This window comes from Eschrichtius robustus, chromosome 11, assembly GCF_028021215.1.
Source record: "Eschrichtius robustus isolate mEscRob2 chromosome 11, mEscRob2.pri, whole genome shotgun sequence".
Classification (NCBI taxonomy): Eukaryota; Metazoa; Chordata; class Mammalia; order Artiodactyla; family Eschrichtiidae; genus Eschrichtius; species Eschrichtius robustus.
Genome location: NC_090834.1, coordinates 14,777,926 through 14,801,189, shown reverse-complemented (window position 1 = coordinate 14,801,189; position 23,264 = coordinate 14,777,926). Strand labels below are relative to the sequence as shown.

Here is a 23,264-nt window from a genome sequence, read left to right as displayed (position 1 = left end):
ATACCTCTCCTCTGTAGCTTATCACAGTAGTAATTCTATATTTGTGTGATAATTTGATTGACATCTGTCAAGATTTTAAATTCAGCGAGGACAGGGCCCATGTCTGTTTCAGCTCATTATTGTATCTCGGCACTTAGCACAGTATCTGGCACATAGTAGGTGCTCAACAAATGAATACATGTAGGCACGCATGAATGAATGAATAATGAATATCACTACCTATAATTGTGCCCAGGGAGTAACACTGCCTTACATCCTATCACTGGGAGATTTCAAACCAGTAGGGGCTAAGGGTTAAGTTCTTGCCTAGGGGGTTTCATACTGTTTTGATAAATGTAATTCATCATCCTCTGAAGTATAGAGGCACAGGATGATAATGAGGGGAGTGATGGCCTCGCTGAGAGGCCTCTCTTTGCTACCTGCTTCCTGAGACATGGCTGCTTCTGAAGCAGAACTGCTGACTACCCTCAAGTCCAATCCACACACCTCCCTGTCTCAGTAACCTTTGACATCTCTATTAGTATCTGTGACATTCAGGGCTTGCCAGGCAGGGCCTCTGTCACATTCCTAGCACCTCGATACAGATGGCCCATGGATTTATCATCACCACCATCATCATCATGATCACCGTATCTTTATTGAACATCCCTATGTTCTAATCACTGTGCTGAATGCTGGGAAAGCAGCAGCTGGGGTGGGAGTTGGTAAGATAATAATGATAGATGAGACATAATTCCTGACCTAGCATGTTTTACCATTCAGCTGGGTGGAGAGATATGTACTTAGAAAAAGCTTATCAGATTCTAGGACAGTTTACAATAAATGTCAGAGACATAGGACAGTCGTGAAGTGGTGCCCAATGTCAAAGGAGGGAGAGTACTAGATAGAACCGTGGGTAGGGCTGGGCTGGGGCGCTCTCCACTCTGTCATCCACACCCCCCATTTTCCATGTTCAGATACCAGTCTTTGGCCCTCACTCCCACCCTCCACTCCACTGCCCAAACTCAGAAGGAAACAGGACAGGGGTATCTTTGTGGAAATGCTTGCCATGTCCCTCCGGGCCAGGCACTCATTAGAATGTCAGATGAATGTCAGATGAATGAATGAGTCAAGAAGGGCACCCCCAGCTGCACCCTCACCTCAGATATAACAAGGTGATACAGTCCTCCTGGGTCTCACCCCACTGAACCTAGTGACGAACAGCCCACTGTTGAAGTCATCCTGGTGAGTCATTTCCTGGGAAGTGGCCTGGAGAGCCACCTCCCGCTTTGCTGGCTTAGCCGCCCAGGACATGCTTGGCTTAGGGCGCCACCTGCTGACACTCCTAGGAAAGGCTCTCCAGGTCACCACCTCCTTCCCCACCTGGGCCAGCCTCAGAGTCCTCCAGGCTGGTAACCCAGGAAACCAGAACCCCAAGGTCCAAGTTCCCCAAAAGAGCAGAATCAACCCTCTTCCAAGACCCTTACTCTAATCCTCCTGTGCGGCTTTGGTCTTGAGCATCCTTTTAAGGGAAAATGTCACCTGTGTATCAGCTACTTATATGTCCCTAAAGCATTCAGCTGTCTGGAGTTATTACCCTCTGCTTCCAAGCCCATACAAGTGGGGAGCCAGGGTCACTCCCCACACCTCCAAGGATTATGGAGGGGGACTTATGTTTCCCAGAGTTACCTTTAGATCTGCATTCTTTCTTCTGCTGGTGTTGGAACTCTTGCTCGTTGCTCTAGGTTTTACATCCTATTCACGTGCTGCTCTTTTTCTGCACCATGTACCCCACCAGACAACACCCCTGTTGCTTTGTTCTCCAAAGGGCCAACTACCAAAGGATGTGCATGCAGCACACTTTACAGAAGGTGTAGAGTCGGAAGGGGGTGTTCAAGCAGGGAGTTGCATTGTCAAATAACTCAACACTGGGCAAGAGATGGGGGGAGGGAGGCTAAGGTCGGCAAGATGCCATTTACAGACCTAACCTTATTGTGGGAATAGAGGCACCAAGACAGCTCAGATCAGTTCTGGACAGGAATTCTTCATGGACAGAGAGATAATGGTCCTATCCTCATGAAGCTTACCTCCTAGTGGAGCGAGATGGGCAATAAACAACTGGACTAGTAAATAATTAGGTGACTTCTGTAGTAGTAAGAGTTATAAAGAAAACAAAGTGATAGAGAGTGGCTAGTAGAAAAGAAGGGAGGCACTTGCATAAAATGATGTCAGGGATGATTTCTCCAAGAAGGTGAGAGGTGAACCAGGACCTGCATGGTGAGAAGGAGACAGAGCAAGGGGGAGGAGAAGGGTGAACGGTCAGGAAGAGAGGCGGAAAGGAGTCAGAGTATTAGCCTTTCACCTTTGGGGTGAAGGGTCAAGAAGAGACCTCCCCAAAGCAAGGTAACTAATGTGATTTCCAAGGACAGGAATTTCAGTGTACAATTTCAAAATTGTGTGTGCATTGAGGGGTACAGTGTGGCCACTCATTTTCAGTAAATCGATCATACTCATGGATTTTTTTGCAAGGGAGTTTTTACTTTTTACTTTTGTTTCTGTTTTGGTTTTGGTGGAAATCAAGGAAAGAAGTGAGATTGTCACCCATGGAGCAGAACAGAAAACATGTATCTAGAAACAGAAACTCACAGATAAAGACAAGCATGAGCTCACAGATACCCCTGGGAATTCCTCTTGAGCAGGGTTTCAGACCACAGTCAGTCTGGGACTTGGGGCTCAAACTCATCTTAGCTAGATCCCAAGGAGCAGAGATAGAATTCCCAATGTTTATTGCATACTTGCACTTTACTTCCAATATCTCATTTTAGCCTTGCCCCTAGGTACCACTGTTATTTCCACATGATAGATGAGGACACTAAGGTAAGAGAGGTTAAGTAACTTGCTGAAAATTACATAACTCATAAGTGGAAGACGTAGAATTTGAATTCGAGTCTGACTCTAACCCTGGGCCCTGGATCAGACTCTACAATGTGAATACAATGAATTTTTTAATGAATGTTTCTCCTTCCCTCTCACCCCAACACTCAAGACACCCATAGACACAAGCAATTCCTCGCTTCTTTGACTCCCCCATAGTACCTGGTCTGTTGAAAGTTGAAAGAGACCTCGACTACACAGAGCAGTGGTTCTCAACCAGGGACATTTGGCCACGTCTGGAGACGTTTTTGTTGTTGGTGTTGGTGGTGGTGGTGACATGCATCTAGTGAGTGGAGGCCAGGATGCTGCTAGACATCCTACGATGCATGGGACCCACAACAAAGAATTATTCAGACCAAAATGTCCCTCGTGCTGAGGTTGAGAAACTCTGATGTGGAAGATGTCATCAAGGAAAGCTACTAGCTGGCCAACTTGACATTACCTTGATGACTTAACCTCAGTCAGGGAACTGTTGCTCAGCTAGCAGGACCCAGAACCTAGGTTCTGTGAATTCTCCAAGATGATAAGGTCCTGAAGAAATGATTCACCTCAAGCCAAAAAAAGCATAAGAACTAGAGCTTTCAAATTTTTGAAGCAGATGGACCCCCAAAACCAAAACAAGCCAGAACCCTCCCCACTCTTCATAGATGCTATTGCAATACACTCTAGAAAAAACAAAGGAGGAAAGTGAAAGGAAACCTCAAGTCCGTTCAAAGCCCTGGGGTATCTGAGCTCCTTCTCCAGCAGTCAGGGGAGGAAGAGCCCTGGGTACCACTTGTCCAGGGCTGCTGCACTGGCACCTGAGAACAAATACCAGAAGAAGTCTTTCTAGAAAGATCAAGATTTGGCGATAGTCTGAGATCCACAGGGACAAAGCCAAAGGGAGAGCCCAGGAACGAGGCCAAATACCACCCATGTGAGTGAGACCAGTGAATTCTCCAAAGCTACGCTCATTAATTTACCACAAAGAAACCTAAGGGTCACACAGTCTAGAATGTTCTCATTAGCATAGAAATAACTTCTTCCCAGAAACAGACCCTCAGAAAACCAACTGCTCATTCAGTTTGGAGGGAATCTCCACAGAGGATTAATAGTCTCCTTTGAAAGTGCTTTTCTCACCTCAGGACTGTCCAAGCTATACTCTTCCAGAAAGATTCTAGTCCTGAATGCAGATGACCTTCAAGTTCTCAGTTCCAGGGAGACCTGGGTTCCCCTGCCGACCCCCCTCCTCACCCACACGTCTTCTTCCCAAGGGCACGTTGTGCAGGTTGTGGTGAGTCTTTCTTGGCCGGAAGCCAACAAGCCTCCTGATTTGACCTGGGATGTGTTGATTTTCTAGGTTAGCTCTCAAGAATCTCTCGTTTCCCTTGTTCACCAATGCTAGTTCACGGGGGGAGTCCTGTCCCCCTGTGCTGCGGCTCTGTGCTGGCTCCCCTGTCACTTCCTACACTGTAAGAGTTCCCTGAGTATGTACATTGCCTCCCGACCCCTAGTCTGAGGTTGGCAAGGCAGGTTCAACAGCACAAACTCTCGATGTGGACAAAGTCGAGACTGAGTCCCAGCTGCGGCCCACGCTGGCTGTGTGACCCTGGACAATGGCTTTCACCTCGCCAAGGCTCAGTCCTCTCTTCTGTTAATCAGGGCCACAAACGGCAATGGTGGCTTGAGGACTAAATGAGGGGATGCGGATGAAGTGCCTTGCACAGTGCCTGGCAATGGTGAGCACTCAGGAAACGTCAGCAATCATGGTAGCTGTCACCTTGCACAGGGCCTAGCAACAAGGGCGGTGGCGTCTCCCACCACGCCTCCCGCCTGACCTGTGCCCAGCACATGTTTGTGACTCGGGGTATCGGCGCGGAACTCCTTGTTCACTACTCATTTCACGTACACGTGATTGTCCGATCAGTGTGGATTAGAGATTCTGTGAGGGCAGAGAAGAAAGCAGTGCGGCGAGGTGGAGCCCAGAGCCTGGATGTCAATCCTGCCTTCTGGTCACCCCGGCAGGTTACTTACCCTCTCAGCTTATTCATCGGAAAAGTGAGGAGATGGCAACATACGCCTACCTTCTAGACCAGCACTATCCAACAGAAATATAACATGAGCCACAAATGCAAACCACAGAGATGCGATTTTTAAATATTTAGCACCTATATTATAAAGAGTAAAAAGAAACAGACAAAATTGATCTTAATGTATTTTATTTAACCCAAGATATCCACAAGATTATCATTTCAACGTGTAATGAAAGAAAAAATTTAAGGGGTTGTTTTATAGTCTTTTTTTTTTAATATTAAGTCTTTGAAATCCAGCATGTATTTAATACACACAGCACATCTCAATTCAGACTAACCAGGTTTCAGATACCCAATGGCCACATGTAGGAAGTAGCTGCCGTACTGGACAGTGTAGTCTTAGGAAGTAATAAAAATTGAATGAGTTGATGGAAAGAAATCAGTTGGTCCCAAGTAAGTGCAGGGTAAATGTTGGTGTTATTACTTCACCACTTGAAATAGACAGCACACGGGTGTGGGTGGGGCTCTGAATAATTTTGTGTCGAAATCTTTTTTGAATGCTCATCTTCTTATGTTGTAAACATAATATACAGTAGAGGATAGAGGCTAAGCACATAGCTTCTGAAGTCAAACTGCCTGGGTTAGATCCCACCCATGCCACTTACTAGCTGTGCAGCCTTGGGACAATTACTTAATGTCTCTGTACCTCAATTTACTCATCTGTACAAGGGGGCTAAAAATAGGACCTCCACCATGAGGTAGTTGTGAGGATGAAATGAGTTCATTCATGTAAGTGCTTAGAAGAGTGTCTGCCATCTGATATCATAATAGCAGGTATTATTGTTCCATGTTTGTTAAAGAAAATCCAAAAATACAGAAAGTTTGGAAAAAATTAATCAATTAACCCCAGAGTCTTTTCTACCCAAAACAACCACAGATGATATTTTTCTGCTGTGGTTTCTCTATAAAACATGGGGCCCCACCTAGTTCCTCTCTTGATGTTATAAAGTGCCTCTCCCATCCTTCCCTTACTCTCCACTCCACCCCCCTTGTCTGCCTTTGAAGTCTCTGGCCCCAGAAGCCAAGCGAAGGTCAAAGAACATTCCTAAGAACATGAAGAAAAAGCGAAAAAATATACTTATGCTTCGAGGCAACACTTCTCTGGTCTGTTGTCCAGTGACAGTCTGATCAGTAATTGACATGACATCTTGCTTCCACCAAATGTCAACTGAGATGGGACTGTTGATTTGGTCATATCACAGCACAGGGCAGCTCCGTGTGTCAGAGACGTGACACCCACCTGGGACAAGCCCAGGGTCTTCTCTCAGTCATGCTGGACAGTCCCAGGGCACCTTGGCGACCCAAATTTGAACAGAGAATGTCTGTCCCTGATTACAACCCCTACTGCCAGGCCTGCAGCTCCAACTGCGGACACTTCCTTCTAAGGCAATGGTTCTCAAACTTGAGGGTGTGCTTATGAGAATCACCTACTGAAATGGTTACAATGCAGATTTGACTGGGTTCGACCCTGAAAGTCTGATTTAATAGCTGTGGGGATACCCAGGAATCTGCATGCCACGGGGGATTCTGATGCCTGTGGTCTGCAGCCTACTCTTTGAGAAGTCCTATTCATGTAAGGGGGGTAACTCTCTTTGCAGCTCACTGGTATCTACAGACACAGAGACCAAGCTAGAGACAGTGATGGTGAGAGCGAGGGAGCGAGGGAGAAAGGGGGAGGGAGCCCTCCCTGAGTCTCTGACCCACAGTCCTCTCCTCGGAAGTTCAGTGTCAGCCTTCGACCGGAGCACGGACAGCACCCCTCACCATTTTTAAAAACGGTGTGACTCACATATCACATTCCAATGATAATGGAAAGAAATATCATGTCTGGAGTCAAATCTTAACTTTGCACCTTAGCTGTGTGACTTCAGGCAAGTGTCTTTCCTCTTTGAGCAATTTACTCATCTGTAGATAGGGATAATGAAGCCAACCTCTCGGGATGGCTTCGGCTATTAAATTAGATACTGTATGTGAACCAACAGAGCAGAACCTCCTGCATAGTAGAGGCTCATTTTAGTTATTTGGCAACTATTTATTGGATACCAGTATATGCCAGGCTCCATGCTAGCTTTGGAGGCACAAAGATGCAGCAGAGGAGCTGCCCTTTTATAAGGTGTCCTCCAGGTGCTGGAGAAGGCAGGCAAGGTCTCCACTATGAGACAGAAGAAAAACCAGAGAGGCAGGGTGGCTTCCCAGAAATTTGAGTACCTTCCCTTCCCCAGATGATAATTTGCTACCCATTCAGAAGTTGGGGAGTGGCCCACTGAGATCCAGTCATCCCCACACTGGGATTGGCCATGGAAAGGACATGTTTATAACATTCACCTGACCGTCCCAAGGAAAGCTAACTTTCAGCAAAACTCAAATCCGCTAAGTGAGCAAGGGAGTGAGGCCTGGTCAGCGTGCAAAACTCTTGCCTCAGTGCACATCAAAGACCTTTCGTATATTTATGCCCTAACAGTCCCAGTTCTTGACATTTCCTCTAAGGAAATGATCTTAAAAAGAGAAAACCTTTACACACAAAAATGATAGGTCAAAAGCTGTTTTAAAAAAAAGTCCATGCCCTTTAATCTAGTAATTTCACTTCCAGAAATCTTCTCTAAGGAAATAATAATAGAGTCACACAAAGACTGTGATGTGTACAGGTTGTTCATTGCAGTGTTTTAAGTAAAATTTTTTAGTCTAACGTCAAACAAGAGAGGAATTGGCTAGGTAGGAAATAATAGTCAAAACATTAAACAACCAGTACAAATAAGGATTCTGAAGGCCCCTACTATGCCAGGTGTTAACCTTCTAGCTGCCAGACTGTGAAAAGTTTGGGGAGGGGTGTCCAGGGCAGCCAGGAAGGGAAGACAGGGCATTGTACCACTGGCTACTCTCCTACTTACTAGGCTAAAAATTCAAATTAGATTCAGAGGAGAATCATGCAGTCATTAAAAATGATTGTGGTTACATGTATATACATTTGTCAAGACTCACCAAATTATACACTTAAGATCTGTGGATTTTACCGTATGTAATTATATCACAATTTTTAAAATTATTGTGGAATAGAGTAGTGGTTAAAAGCCTGTATTCTGACCTCAAATGGATTTGGGTTGGACATACCAGCTCCACCAATTCCCTTTCTAAGCTTCAACTACCTATCTGGAACGTGAGGATAATGATAGTTTTTACATCATAATATTGTTGTGAGATTAAGTGAGATAATTAATGAAAAAAAATTAACACAATGCTCAACACTTAGTAACTGCTCAGTAAATGTTAGCAATAATTTGATACTATGAAAAGTATATACGATATAATATATATAACACATATGACATACATATGTATCATATACATCATATACACAGACATATAATCATATACATACATATGTATATCATATATACATATATACCCATGATATAATAAGAAATGTAAAAACCAAATACAAAATTATATCTGCAATATGATTAAAGCCATATATATTTTTACATGTTTAACCTTTGCATTAAACAGAGACAGGGATGGAGTGATGTCATCAAAATGACGACACAGGACATTCCCGATTCCACCCCCTCACACAATAAGAACAACGAACAACTATTCATGGACAAGACACCACTGTGAAAATCCTAGAACATGGAGGTGGGGCTGAAGCACACCCTGTACCACAGAGACCAAGACAGATCACATCAGGAGGGTAAGAGGAGCAACCACACGCTGACCACATTGCCCCTCCCCCAGGCTGGCGCAGCACCACGTGCAGAGGTCTCCCCTGAGCCTATGGTTCCTCCAGAGGCAAAAGAGAGCCCAGGCTGGACATCCAGCTTCCCCATTGTTGTGGCTCACTTCTTGGGAGTCCCACTCTTGTCTTGCCTCAGGGGGATCGCAGGGGAATCTGTGGAGCTTGACCACTGGGAATCAGATTGTGATGGAGAAGGGAGGAGGGCTTGTAGGAACCAGGATTTGGATTTTGGCAGACCAAGTTCCTACTAGCAGCACCTAAGTGGTAGTCTCAACTAGGAGCTTTACTCATCTGTAGACCCAAGACAGTGGTGCAGTCTGACCAGGGAACTCGGCAGGGTGCAAGTCTGCCTGATTTGGGACCTCAAACAAAAAGCTTTGTCAGCCCTGGAGCCTGGTCTGCCCCTCCACCCAGGCAAGGGAGGTAACTCATAGCCCTACCTACTGCTGAATACAGCCTCCAACCCTGCTAGCCAGGAAACCTAACCAGAGCTCCTGGGAATCTCAGTAGCCCACCCTGCAGCCCCGATTACAGTGGCACTTGACTAGAGAACCCAGCCAGTGGCTCTGAACCTGCAGAGCCAACTCGGTGACCATGTCTGTCCAGGGAGCTTAGCATGCAGGTCTGTCTGATTTGATCACCCAACAAAGAGCCCTGACAGCCCTGGGGCCTGTTCTGCAGCCCCAGCTGGCAGAGAAACTAATTTATAGCTCTGCCCAAAGCTGAATACAGCCCTTGGCCTGACCCGAACAAGAAACCTATCATCTCTAGTTGCAGAGCTATCTTGCAACTCTGGTTACAGCAACACTTGAGCAAAGAACCTGGTCAGTGGTCCTACCCATCTGTATAGCTATGATGGTGGCCCATCAGGCCAGAGAACTTTGACCCCTAAACAATAGCCTTGCGGGACCTACCCCAACAGGGAAACTAACTTATAGCCCCACCCACTGCTGAATATAGCCTTCAGCCCATCCAACCAGGTAGCCTAACCAGAGCACACAGGATGCAGTGTAGCCTATCCTACAACCCTCCTTCCAGTGGCATTTGAACAGAGAGCATATCCCATAGCTTTTCCTGTCAACAGAGCAAAACCAGTGCACCCATCTGCCTGGGAAGTCAGTGCACAGTCTTACCTAATTTATGTCCCCAAAACAAGCTATGCAGGCCTTGGGTCCGTTATGTAAGACCTGAAATCATAAAACTCCTAGAAGAAAACAGAGGGAAAAAATCTATTTGAAATGGGTCTTGACAACGTTTTTTTTGATATGACACCAAAAGCAAAGGCAACAAAATGAAAAATAGACAAATAGGGCTACATCGAACTAAAAAGCTTCTACACAGCCAAAGAAACAATCAACAAAATGAAAACGCAACTTACAGAATAGGGGAAAATATTTCAAATCACACATCTGATAAGGGGTTAATATCCAAAGTACATAAATAACATACAACTCATTAGCAGGAAAACAAATAATCCAATTTAAAAATGGGCAAAGGGCCTGAATAGACATTCTCCCAAAGAAGATATTCAAATGGCCAAAGGTACATGAAAAGGGGCTCAACATCACTAACCATTAGGGAAATGCAAATCGAAACCACAATGAGGTATCACCTCACACCTATCAGAATGGCTATAATAAAAAAACATAAGAGGGACTTCCCTGGTGGTGCAGTGGTTAAGAATCTGCCTGTCAATGCAAGGAACACCAGTTCGATCCCTAGTCCGGGAAGATCCCACATGCTGCAGAGCAATCGAGCCCATGCGTCACAAATACTGAGCCTGTGCTCTAGAGCCCGTGAGCCACAACTACTGAGCCCGCATGCTGCAACTACTGAAGCCCGCACACCTAGAGCCCATGCTCCACAACAAGAGAAGCCACCGCAATGAGAAGCCCACGCACAGCAATGAAAAGCAGTCCCCGCTCACCGCAACTAGAGAAAGCCCGTGCATCTCAATGAAGACCCAACACAGCCAAAAAATAAAATAAAATAAATAAACAAATTAATTTTAAAATAAATTTAAAAAACAAGTAATAAATGATGTGTAATCTAATGAAAAAATATGAGATTTCTATCAATAAATTTCCTGTTAAAAAAAAACATAAGAGACAAATACTGGCAAGGATGTGGAGTAAAGGGAACCCTTGTGCATTGTTGGTGGGATTGTAAACTGGTACAGCCACTATGGAAAACACTATGGAGGTCCCTCATACCATCTGATCCAGCAATTCCACTTCTGGGTATATAGCTGAAGAAAACAAAATCACTATGTTGAAGAGATATCTGCACCCCCATGTTCACTGCAGCATTATTTACAATATCTAAAAATGAAAATAACCTAAATGTCCATCAACAATGAATGACTAAAGAAATTGTGGTGTATATATATGCAATGAATACTGTTCAGCCATAAAAAAAAAAAAAAAGAAAGTCCTGCCATTTGTAACAACATGAACGGGCCTAGAGGGCATCATGCTAAGTGAAAAAGTCAGACAGAGGAAGACAAATGCTGTATGATTTCACTTAAATGTGAAATCTAAAAAAACAAAACAACCAAGTTCAAGAAAAAGAGATCATATTTGTGGTTACCAGAGGCAAGAGGGTGGGGGTGGAGGAATTGAATGAAGGTGGTGAAAAGGTACAAACTTCCAGTTACAAGATAAATGAGTACTAGGGATGACATGCACAACATGATGACTGCTGTTAACACTGCTGTATGGTATATCTGAGAGCTGCTAAGAGAGTAGACCCTAAAAGTTCTCATCACAAGGAAAAAAATTTTTTTTCTTTTTTGTATCTATGTGAGATGGTGGATGTTAACTAAACTTATTGTGCTAACCACATTGCAATACATGCGAGTCATTGTGCTATACACCTTAAATATATGCAGTGCTGTATGTCAGTTATATCCCAATAAAACTGAAAGAGAAAATAAAAACATTTAAAAAAATCAAAGTGAAAAATATGTCATGGGACTATGGGTGATTTATCTTTCCTTCTTTGTCAACTTTTCTATACTTCCAAATTTTCTTTAATAAATATGAACTGCTTTGTGGAAGAAAAACATTTCTAATTTAAAATATGAGATAATTTCAAAATCCCATTGTTTGGGAATATGAATGCTTCAAAATGTTATGGTTTGTTAGCACTACCTGTCCTTAGGGTACTTGGAAAGGGATGAACTTTCAAAATGGGAGAGTCAAGGAGCCAGCTATAAGGAACCAGGGAATACAAAATCTAGGGAATGGGGCAGGCAGATGAAGCTGACACTGGACACAAGAATTCTAAATAAAAGATGAGTGTCTGGGTGAATGAGCAGAATTCTTAAGAAGCTCAACAAACCCCAAGCAGGATATATTCCAAGAAAACCATGCCTAGGTACATCATAATAAAACTGCTGATGACAAACACAAATAGAAAGTCTTGAAAAGAATCCAGAAAAAAAAAAAAGACACATAATCTTTCTTAAAAGGAAGAAGAATAAGACTAATGGCTGTTAAAAAGGAACGAAATTGGGTCATTTGTAGAGACGTGGATGAATCTAGAGACTGTCATACAAAGTGAAGTAAGTCAGAAAGAGAAAAACAAATATCGTTTATTAACGCATGTATGTGGAACCTAGAAAAATGGTACAGATGAACTGGTTTGCAAGGCAGAAATAGAGACACAGATGTAGAGAACAATCATATGGACACCAAGGGGGGAAAGCGGCGGGGGGGTGGGGGTGGCAGGTGGCAGTGGGATGAATTGGGAGATTGGGATTGACATGTATACACTGATGTGTATAAAATAGATAACTAATAAGAACCTGTTGTATAAAAAATAAATAAATAAAATTTAATTTTAAAAAAAGACTAATGGCTGACTTTTTGTTATAAGTGGAAATGTAGCCCTCCCCACAAATTTATATGTTAAAGTGCTAACCCCCAGTACCTCAGAATGCGATGGTCTTTAAAGAGGTAATTAAGTTAAAATGAGATCATTGGGGTGGGCCCTAATCCAAAATGACTGGTGTCCTTATAAGAAGAGGAGATTTGAACACAAACATTTACAGAGGAAAGACCATGTGAAGGTACAGGGAGAAGACAGCCATCAGCAATCCAAAGAAAGAGGCCTCAGAAGAAACCAATCCTGCTGACATCTTCTTTTTTTAATGTTTTAATTTTATTGGAGTAGAGTTGATTTACAATGTTGTGTTAGTTTCAGGTGTACGGCAAAGCGATTCACTTATACATATACATACATTCATTCTTTTGTAGATTCTTTACTCATACAGGTTATCACAGAATATTGAATAGCGTTCCCTGTGCGATACAGTAGGTCCTTAGTGGTTATCTATCTTATATACAGCAGTGTGTGTTCATACCAAGCTCCTGATTTATCCACCCACCATGTTTCCCCTTTGGTAACCGTAAGTTTGTTTTCAATATCTGTAAGTTTGTTTTGTAAATAAGTTCATTTGTACCTTTTTTAAATAATTAGAGTCCACATATGAGTGATCTCATATATTTGTCTTTCTCTGACTTACTTCACTTAGTATGATAATCTCTAGGTCCATCCATGTTGCTGCAAATGGCATTATTTCATTATTTTTTATGGCTAAGTAATATTCCATTGTATATATGTACCACATCTTCCTTACCCATTCCTCTGTCAATGGATATTTAGGTTGATTCCATGTCTTGTCTATTGTAAATAGCGCTGTAATAAACATTGGGGTGCATGTATCCTTTTGGATTATGGTTTTCTCTGGATGTATGCCAGGAGTGGGATTGCTGGATCATACAGTAGTTCTATTTTAAGTTTTTTAAGGAGCGTCCATGCTGTTCTCCACAGGGGATGTACCAATTTACATACCCACCAACAGTGTAGGAGGGTTCACTTTTCTCCACAACCTCCCCAGCATTTATTGTTTGTAGACTTTTTGATGATGGCCATTCTGACTGGTGTGAGGTGATACCTCACTGGAGTTCTGATTTGCATTTCTCTGATAATTAGTGATGTTGAGCATCTTTTCATATGCTTCTTGGCCATCTCTATGTCTTCTTTGGAGAAATGCCTATTTAGGTCTTCTGCCCATTTTTTGATTGGGTTGTTTGTTTTTTTGACATAGAGCTGCATGGGCTGTTTGTATATTTTGGAGATTAATCCCTTGTCGGTCACATCATTTGCAAATATTTTCCCCCATTTTGTGGAACCCTGCTGACATCTTGATCTTGGACTTCTTGCCTCCAGAACTGTGAGAAATAAATTTCTGTTGTTTAAAAGTTATTTTGTTATGGCAGCCCTACAAAACTAATACACTTTTTAGCAGAAACAAGAGAAACCAGAAGACAAGGGAATGATATTTTTAAGGTGCTGACAGAAAATAACTGCCAACCTAGAATTCTATAATCAGCAAAAATGTCCTTCAAAAATGAAAGTGAGAACTTTCGCTTCTCGACAAGATAGAGTAACAGGGACCATTTTACCTTCCCACCTGAAACAACCACTGCCTGCCCCCCCCCACCCATGGAAAAAACATATGTAATATTGGTTTTCAGGATCTTGAAATTCAGGCAACAAAAGACAAGAACCCTGAAAGCCCTATGATTGCCCCAACATGTTGCCTTGAGAGAGTTTCCAGGCCATAGCACAGGGAGGGGGAACTCAAGTAGAGCCTATGCAGCTGGGGTTCATAGGATAGAATACCAGAGAGGAGAGAGCTACACGCAGAGAGAACATCAAAGATCTGAAGGAGGTTCCCTTCAAGTATTCAGCAGAGTACTGATTAGTGTGTCCAAATGAAGAAACTACCAGAGGCCATGCAAAGAACAATCTGAAAGAATAAGAGTGAACTGTACCTGATGCTCACAGAGAACTGGAAACAGTACCTGTCCCCACTATCCAGACTGGAGAAATTAATAATCCACAGGGCAATGGGTACAGTTCTCAGGATAGTCTTGCCTCAACAGAGGAGAATAATTGCCAGACTCACCTAAGAAATCACAAAAGCAATACACAAAAGGATAAAACTTTTGCTAAGTAAACTTAATTGCATCTCAGAACACAACTCAATAATAATTATAGGAATACAAAAATATCCAGCACCCAACAATATAAAATTCACAATGGCTGGCATACAACCAAAGATTATAAGGCATGCAAAGAAACAGGAAAACAAGACCCATAATGATGAAACAATCAATAAATTGAAACAACCCAGAACTGACACAGATGCCAGAATTGGTAGAGAAAGGCATTAAGACAATTATTATAGCTGTATTTCATAGGTTCAAAAAGTTAAGTAGAGACCAAGATACTTATATTTTTAAAAATCTCAATTCTAACTTCTAGAGATGAAAACTACAATATCATAAGTGAAAAATACACTGAATGGGATTAACAGCAGATTAGACACTGTGGAATAAAAGATCAGTGAACGTGAAGGCACAGCAATAGAAACTATCCAAAATGAAACACAGAGGAAAAAATAGCCACAAAAGAAAAGAATATCAGTGAGCTGCAGGCCAGCTTCAAATGGCCTAAGATTGGACTCCCTGAAAGATTCCTGAAGGAGATGAGAGAAAGAGGAAACAGAAAAATATTTGAAGAAATGATAGCAAAATTTTCCAAATTTAATGAAAATTATAAACCCACAGGTCTAAGAAATCAACCAACCAAACAAACAAACAAAAAATCTGAGCACAAGAAACATGTAGAAAACTACACCAAGGCACATTATAATCAAATTGCTCAGTACCAATGTTAAAGAGAAACTCTTAAATGCAGTCAAAGAAGGACATGTTACGTACAAAGGAAAGACTAAGGTAAGGATATGTCACATCAGAACCAATGTGAACAAGAAGACTATGGAACAACATCCTTAAAGAACTGACAGGAAAAAACAATCCGTCTAGAATTCTATGCCCACAAAACTATCTCTCAAAAATAAAGTTACCATAAAGATATTTTCAGTTATACAAAAGCTGAAAGAATTTTCACCCCACACCATTTTCCCCTATTATTAATATGAGAACATTTGGTTACAATTAATGAACCAATGTTGATACATTTTCATTAACTAAAATTCATGCTTAATTCATATTTCCTTAGTTTTTACTTGATGTCCTTTTTCTGTTCCAGGATCCCATCCAGGGTACCACATTATGTGGGTTGCCATATCACATTACATTTAGTCATCATGTCTCCTTAAGCTCCTCTTAACTGGGACAGTTTCTCAGAGCTTTCTTGTTTTTGATGACCTTGACAGTTTTGAGGAGTACTGGTCTGATATTTTGTAGAATGCCTCTCTGTTGGAATTTGTTTGATGTTTTCCTCATGGCTATACTGGAATTACAGGCTCTGGAGAAGAAGACCACAGAGGCGAAGTACTATTCTCATCACATCATATCAAGGGTAGGTACTGTCAACATGACTTATCACTGTTGATGTTGACCTTGATCACCTGGCTGAGTTAGTGATTGTCAGGTTTCGCCACTATAAGGTTACTCTTTTCCCCCTCTTTCCATACTGTCCTCTGAAAGAAAGTCACCATGCACAGCCCACACTTAAGGAGTAAGCAGTGATGCTCATTGAGGGTAGAGTATTTACATAAGTGATTTGAAATTCTTCTACATGGAGATTTGTCTCATTTCCTAGTTGGGATTTTCCATATTTTGCTCAGAGCTTATCACTGTTATCAGCCAGAGGGTTATCCAGTACAAACTATTCCACCATTACCTGAACTAGACCTTCCCATAGCTAACATTCGTTGGGCATTTATGCACCATGCACTGTACTAAACATCTTTCATGTATTTAATTTCATTTAATCCTTGCAATAACCTTATGCAATAAATACTATTATTCTCATTTCATTGAGAAAGAAACTGAGACTCAGAGTTACTCTACTTGTGAACCCCATGGCATTCCTGGCTATGCCTTGCACACCATACCCTAAAAATTGGAGTGAATTTCCATAGATTGTTTGTCCACCCAGATTTTGTGCTGCTTGGTAGACCCTGCTCTGAATCCTCTCCTTCACACATTTCTCAGCCTATCTCTGAGGCTGTCTATCCTCCCTTCCCTGCTGGGCCTGGTTGTGTAGTAACTAGGCTGGCTCCTCAGCCTGCCCCAAAGCCTACCCCAGAATCCAGTTCCATGGCTTCCCATGGGTGCCTGAACTCTCAGGCGCAGAGCAGCCCCAGGGCATGAGGGGTCACAGCCTCACACCTCTGCTCACATGGAAAATGCCTTCCCGCCAAAGGATAAAAACAACTCCTCACACCTATGAAGACCTGAGCCATCTAGAAGACTGTTTCACACTCTGAACAAAATCCCCCACCCAGATGTTCAAAGGCGAGAGAGCAGGGAGGGAATTGAAGACTCAAAAGCCGCTATGGTTGGAAAAGAAACCTAACAAGACAACTTCTGGGCAGTTAACCCACCTGCACCCGCAACAGCCCTTAGAGGAGGAATCATGGGTATCAGTAAGGCTCAGCCAATTTTAGAGAGTTCAACCACTCAATGCTCAAGCTTTTGCCCTTCCTCACCCCACCCTAAACCTCATCTTGGGCACCGCAATGGAGTAAAAACAGGACGCGGGGGCAGAATATCATTTGATATTCACAGAAGCCCTGGAAGGATGACAAGGGACTTATATTTTCACTTTACCATAGAAATGGAGGCTTAAAGATGTAAAGCGATTTGCCAAACTCAGTAGAGTTAGCAAGCTATCTGACCCCATCTTGGCCTATTCACACAGATGGTTTGATGGAAAAGACTAGGACCAGTGTCATTACCAAAACATCAAGTTGAGGCACCTAGTAATAGTGGCCAATAAACAAAGATGTAGATGAAAATTGTTGGCCAAAAGAGTACTCCGCAAAGTTGGGGGTGACGCACAAGCCTGGAATGACTAGTGTTTATCAAGGAGGGTTCTCTGGAGACAGTGTCGAATATTCTGCAGAAGGAGGGAAGAGGAGGCAGGAAGAAGGCCAGATGGGTCCACACTCCCAGAACATTCATCTGACTGCCATCTCCTGGAGCACTATGCCTGGCATGGGGCCCCTGTGCAGAAACCACTTGGTGGCATCTACCCCGGAAACCCATTTGGATCAAGCACCGCAGGCAGCAGAACTGAAGCTGGAGTCCCAGGAGAGGAAACAATCAACCTCAGTGTTCTGCTCCCAGCCAGACAGGTCTCTGAGGGTTGCCAGCACTTGGCCTACTGCCTAGCACACAGTGGGGCCATATTAAAAGTTGGTTGACTTGAGTGCTCCTGAAAGAGACTGAAGTACAGAGAGGCGAAGTCATTCTCCCAAGATCACACAGCAGTAAGTAGTAGAAAGGAGATTCAATGCAGGTCAACAGGCTATTCAGCATTCAAGCCCTCACGCTTTCCCCTCCACCCTATAGTCTCTTGCCTCAAGGGCCAGAAGAATGTCACTTTCTTGTCTTCATCTCTGTAACTCCCGACACAATGTCTGCCACACAGTAAGCTCTTCTGAATTTTTCGTTGATCAAAGATTAGAGGTCTGCCCTTAACACTGAGCTCAGGGGGTTTCCTTGCTAAACCACATGGCACACTGGGCAGGAAGTGAGAGGATGAGGCCTGAAGGAGGAACGGGGAGGAAGGGTCCTAGGATACCAGGCAGGGGCCACGAGTTAGGATTGGGCTAAAGGATGGGGAGAAGGCACAACAGATTGACCCCCACACACAGTGCCTGAAACCCACACCCCTCTCCCCATGGGCCCCTCCCCAAGCCCTGCACATCCTGCCGGTGCTGGTCATGCCCTGGTCCTGCCATCTGTTCCCTCTGCCTGCAACACTCTTCCCTCCCCTCTTAACCTGGTGACCCCAACTCGTCCCTCAGATTTCAACTCAAGCAGCACCTCCTCAGAGAAGTTCTCTTGGGCCTTTCTCACCAGGTCAGGTCCCAATTATGGACTCTCATGGCACTTACCACAGTTGCAATTTTGCATATTATTTGGATGATTATTTGATCAACGCCCATCTCCACTTCTAAACTGTAAGGCTCCGAGAAGGCTCTGCTTCGCTCACCATGTCTTCCCAGTGTCCTGCAGTGTCCGGTATTGAGTAAATGCTCAATAAATATATGTTGAATCAAGGTAGGATTGAATGAATACAGAAATGAATGTTGAAACTGGTCACTGTGGTAAGATGAAAATGGCTCTCCAGAAGCTATCCATGTCCTAATCCCTGGAATCTATGAATGGTCCCTCCTATGGAAACAGGGTCTTTGCAGATGTGATTAAATTAAGGATCATCAAAATGAGTCCTACATGGACTTCCCTGGCGGTCCAGTGGTTAAGACTACGCGCTTCCACTGCAGGGGGCACAGGTTCAATCCCTGGTCAGGGAACTAAGATCCCACATGCTGCACGGTACAGCCAAAAAATAAAATAAAATATAAAATAAAATAAAATGATAAGATAAAATAAAATAAAATAAAAATAAAACTATTCCTTTAAAAACAAATGAGTCCTACATGTAATCACGTTCAGGCTCCTGAGAAATTCTTGTAATTAAAGAGACAGGGAGATTTGACACATACACCTCACTCTGGCTGCCTTGGGTTCTGGGTCTCTCACAGGGGGACACGGTTGTATCCAGACACCTGCCAACAGGCCTCAACCTAGTTCTTTGCCTGGCAACCTCCCAACTGACCTACAGCTGGAATGTCCCATCTGCTTCTTTATGTCTGTGGCTGGTGGGAGTAGGGGTGAAAAGGAAAGTGGTGATGTAGGGTCAGACAGGCCTGGACTGGACCATTTGCTGAGTAACCTTGGGAAAATCATATAACCTCTCAGTTTCCTCCTCTGTAAAATGAGAAAAGAATACCTCAAATAGGATCAGATGAAGTAATAACAGCGCATTAGCCAGCACGAAAATAAACGCTAGGTTTCCTTTTCCCCTCGCTTTCAAACTAAGCATCCTCCAAGGCAAACACAGTCTCTTTTTCATTTTTGTCCCCCGGTGCTAATCACAGTGGCTGACACAGAGCAAGTACTCAATGAATATTAGCAGATTCAAGCTGTTGACCCAAGAGGGAGAAGGGCCGTGAGGAAGATGTGGCAATAATGGACTTTGTTATCAAAGTGGGACCTCAGAGGAGCTGAGTTACTGACTTACGCTTTAGTATGTAATGACCAGAGTTGGTGTGGGGAGGAAAGTTAAATGGAGAGGGGGAAAGAATTGAGTCCAGAGCTCAAGAACACATGTAATGGAAAGAGGTTCCTAGTCCAGGAGCCAGAAGAAGTACCTCATTATATGGTTGCAAAGGGAGCATCTCCTGAGAACAATGGATGGGCAAGTATCCAGTACTCGCATGGAAACCCTCCTGTTAATTTATAAATGTGGACACAAGTAGTGACCACTTACAAAAATTTCATGAGCCTCAGAGCATTTATTCACTTCAGCTTTCTGAAATTAGGTTTAGAATTTCCACAATTGGTAACATTAAACATGAGTCACCTATTTGGTGCTTCATACCATACATCAAAGTGTTGATAAATGGTATATATTTCTGAACATTTATTACATAATCAAAGAATTTTTATGTGTTAAAAAAATGTGTTTACCAAACCAAAGTTCCAAGAAGTATAAAAAATAACCTCACCATATTCAAGAACTCTAAAAAGCTGCAGAAGAAATGTTCATTTTTCTCTCATGGGTCCTGAGAATTTTCCACTTGGGTTCCTTTGGTGTCCTGGGAGGAGGGGCTGAGGGAGGAGAGAAGGGCAGGTTAGTGCAGGCAGAAAGGAGGGGCTACCGGCCACCAGAAGGACCAGCAGGACTTCCCGTTATCAGTCACCCAACTGCTGGCTTGTGAAAAAGAGTTTGGAACAAGGTGAGAAGGACAACTCACTTGTTCTTATGTCCCAAAAGGTCAGATGGCCACAGAATGAATCTGGGGGTGAGGTGTGAACTTGTCTAGCTAACTGAGCTCCTCCTCTCTGACTTTCATTTTCCTATAAATTATAAGAACTTGAACTGCGCCCTCGGACTGTAGAACTTCCCTCTTCCATGCTCCCCTCCCACGCACCCATCCACCGGGAACATGTGCACACTTTCTATGCACCATGCCCAGCTGACCTCCAATTATCATTTCTTGTACTTGTCATTAATTCTGTGAAAGAGGAAAGACCTTATTTCCAGTATGTCCTGGGGAAAGTGCTGGAAGAGAAGCAGGGGTACAGATGAATTGTCCTCCACGTACGGATTCCAGGATCCCAAGGGGCAGCAAGATCTCTTGGAGCCATGAGGGGACGGGGAGAACAGGCTTGGGGTTACGACCTGGCCAAGATCTGCTTGGCCTGGCAGTGACCAGAAAGGAGACCCAATCCATAAGAACAATACCAGCAGTACTAATACCCTACATGTGTATTACACCTTAGAATTTACAAGACACCTTACATCTAAGCTGGTCCTTAGACGTTATTTATTACAGGTTTAAATCCCCTGAAAGTACATGCTCCTGATCAGGCCAGCGTATGACTAATTTTTGTATCCCACAGGACCTAGTCAAGGGTACTTAACAAACGTTTGCTTACATTAATCCTCTCGACAACCCCAATAGGCTGTAAGAAGAGGTATCATCTTTATATTAGAGGTACGAAACCTGAGACCTGGGGAATTTGTGACCTGCCCAAAGTCACAGATGACAACTGACAAACTGGGGCTTAAAGCCTGGTTTTAGGTCTTCCCACCCAGCACTCCTACTGCTACCAGAGGCACAGTGGAATGGATACCTTTAAATTCTTGAAACTGAAAAACTGTAATTCAAGGGTTACAAGCAATTTCTATATCACAGAGTAGTAATTAGGATTTGTCTTTAGGTGGGAGCCTCCCTCTGTCCTGGGTGAACCTTCTTAGTCATGTCAACAGAAAGTAAGTATATGCCCATAGTTTTGGGCAAAGGCCCAGACGTCAGTAGTGGACCCAAGACAGGTCCCTCAGACCGAGGTCTAGAGGTTTTGTTTGGCAATGTCAACTGAGTATCTCCTTAGCAGATCCATGGCCCGGAGAAGTTAGAAAAATAGGCTGAATTTAGGCTGTCCCATCCCACACCTGAACATCACGGTTCTTTGTCGTGGTTTTGCTCATAGAAGACCAGGAGCCCAGACACGCACAGGAGAAGCAGGTAAACCTGGTCTCTTCCCCTCCGTGGAGGAATGGCTGTGCAGGGCCCTGGAATGTGCTTGACATGCCACTGTCTGGGCCATACAGATGCTGTCCCACTTGTGCTGTTATCTGAGGCTAAGGCAGACTTAAGGAAATATGCCAGCAACTAGCCCTTTGTGGGCCATTGGAGCCACACTATACATTGGGGTGGGGCTAGGAATTTCCCTTGAAGGATATTGATGCTCTTCCTGTGAATCATCTTAAAGCGAGAAATAAGAAGAAGAAGTAGTGGGCTTTGAGCAGGGAACGGAAGGCCTCTCCCCTCTCTGGGGGCAAGGAAGTTGTTTAGAGAGGCCTGGAGATTTCCAAAGGTGGGACGCTAACTGGTTCCTTCCTGCCACAATGACTGCCAGGAGCTTAAGGAAAGTTTTCAGAACGGGACCGAACTGGTGGCAGCTCCGAGTGGCTACTTCTTAATAGAGTTGAAAACTATCTCTTTGGTACTTCTGCTATTTGCAAGCCTCCAACAGCAAGTCAAAATGTGATAGGCCCTGTGTCCACACTTGAAGTGGGCAGCTGCAGCCCAGCACCATGAGACCCTAGGAAGTGAGGTGTGAGACTGCCAGGAGAGCCCTGGGCATGGGAGACTTCCCTGGAGAACCCCACAAGTTCTCTGGAAATGGAAACCCAAGAGCAGATGAACTTCCTCCCTTCATAGGATAGGAGCTCAGACTGCTGTTAAGTTTAGAATTAAAGGGAAATGACACCCCTAAAAACTGGAGAAGTCAAAGTCATCTGGACTACAGAAGGAAAACACAGCTGTTTCTTGAAGGGAATGGGATATTTTTGTCAGCGTTCTTAATCTCTCCTACCCAGGTTCATGAGAGCAATGGCAATGGGCTAGGTGCTCACCCTTCCTGATAAGATGATTGGAGGCGAGGAGGAGTCCAAGTGTGGGCAAAGGCCCCAGTTGTCCTGGGGTGGGGTGGGGTTCAGCACAACATACAGCCTGGAGAAGGGACAAGTGAATGCAGACAAGGGGAAAGGGCACTGGTTCCCTCTAGTTAGTATGAGGCCTTTCTGCTGAATATTTCTACTAGCCACACCCCCTCTTATTTGGGAAGCCTTTATCAGTTGTCAGAACACTTCCGTATCTGGCCTTGCAACAGCCCAGGAAGGTTACAATTCTTCCAATCCTGTCATTAGCTAATAGAGGTAAAGGGACTGGTGCAAGGGCACACACCTGGCAGTGGCCAAGCTAGGGCGAGAAATAGGTGTCCTGTTTCTGAGGCCCACAGGCTGCTCCCAGCAGCCTTGTGGATCTTGACCACTGGCCAAGAATGATATCCCGAGTAGACTGCAGGCTTGAGATGGCCCTTGGCCCCAGCTCTGCTGATTCAAGAGAATTAGCAGGGGAG

At 43.8% G+C, this 23,264-nt stretch overlaps 1 protein-coding gene across 1 annotated transcript in view; it reads right to left on the bottom strand.

The window, feature by feature from the left end:
* Window positions 1-12,901: 12,901 nt before the first annotated feature.
* Window positions 12,902-23,264, bottom strand: part of SMIM35 (small integral membrane protein 35) — a 43,086-nt gene continuing 32,723 nt past the window's right edge. Inside the window, exons 4-7 of the mRNA XM_068556043.1 lie at window positions 20,342-20,444; window positions 18,665-18,779; window positions 14,562-14,695; window positions 12,902-13,955 (exon numbers count right to left, since the gene is read on the bottom strand). The gene's annotated coding sequence lies outside the window, so the exon portion shown is untranslated. The remainder of the gene's footprint in view (window positions 13,956-14,561; window positions 14,696-18,664; window positions 18,780-20,341; window positions 20,445-23,264) is intronic.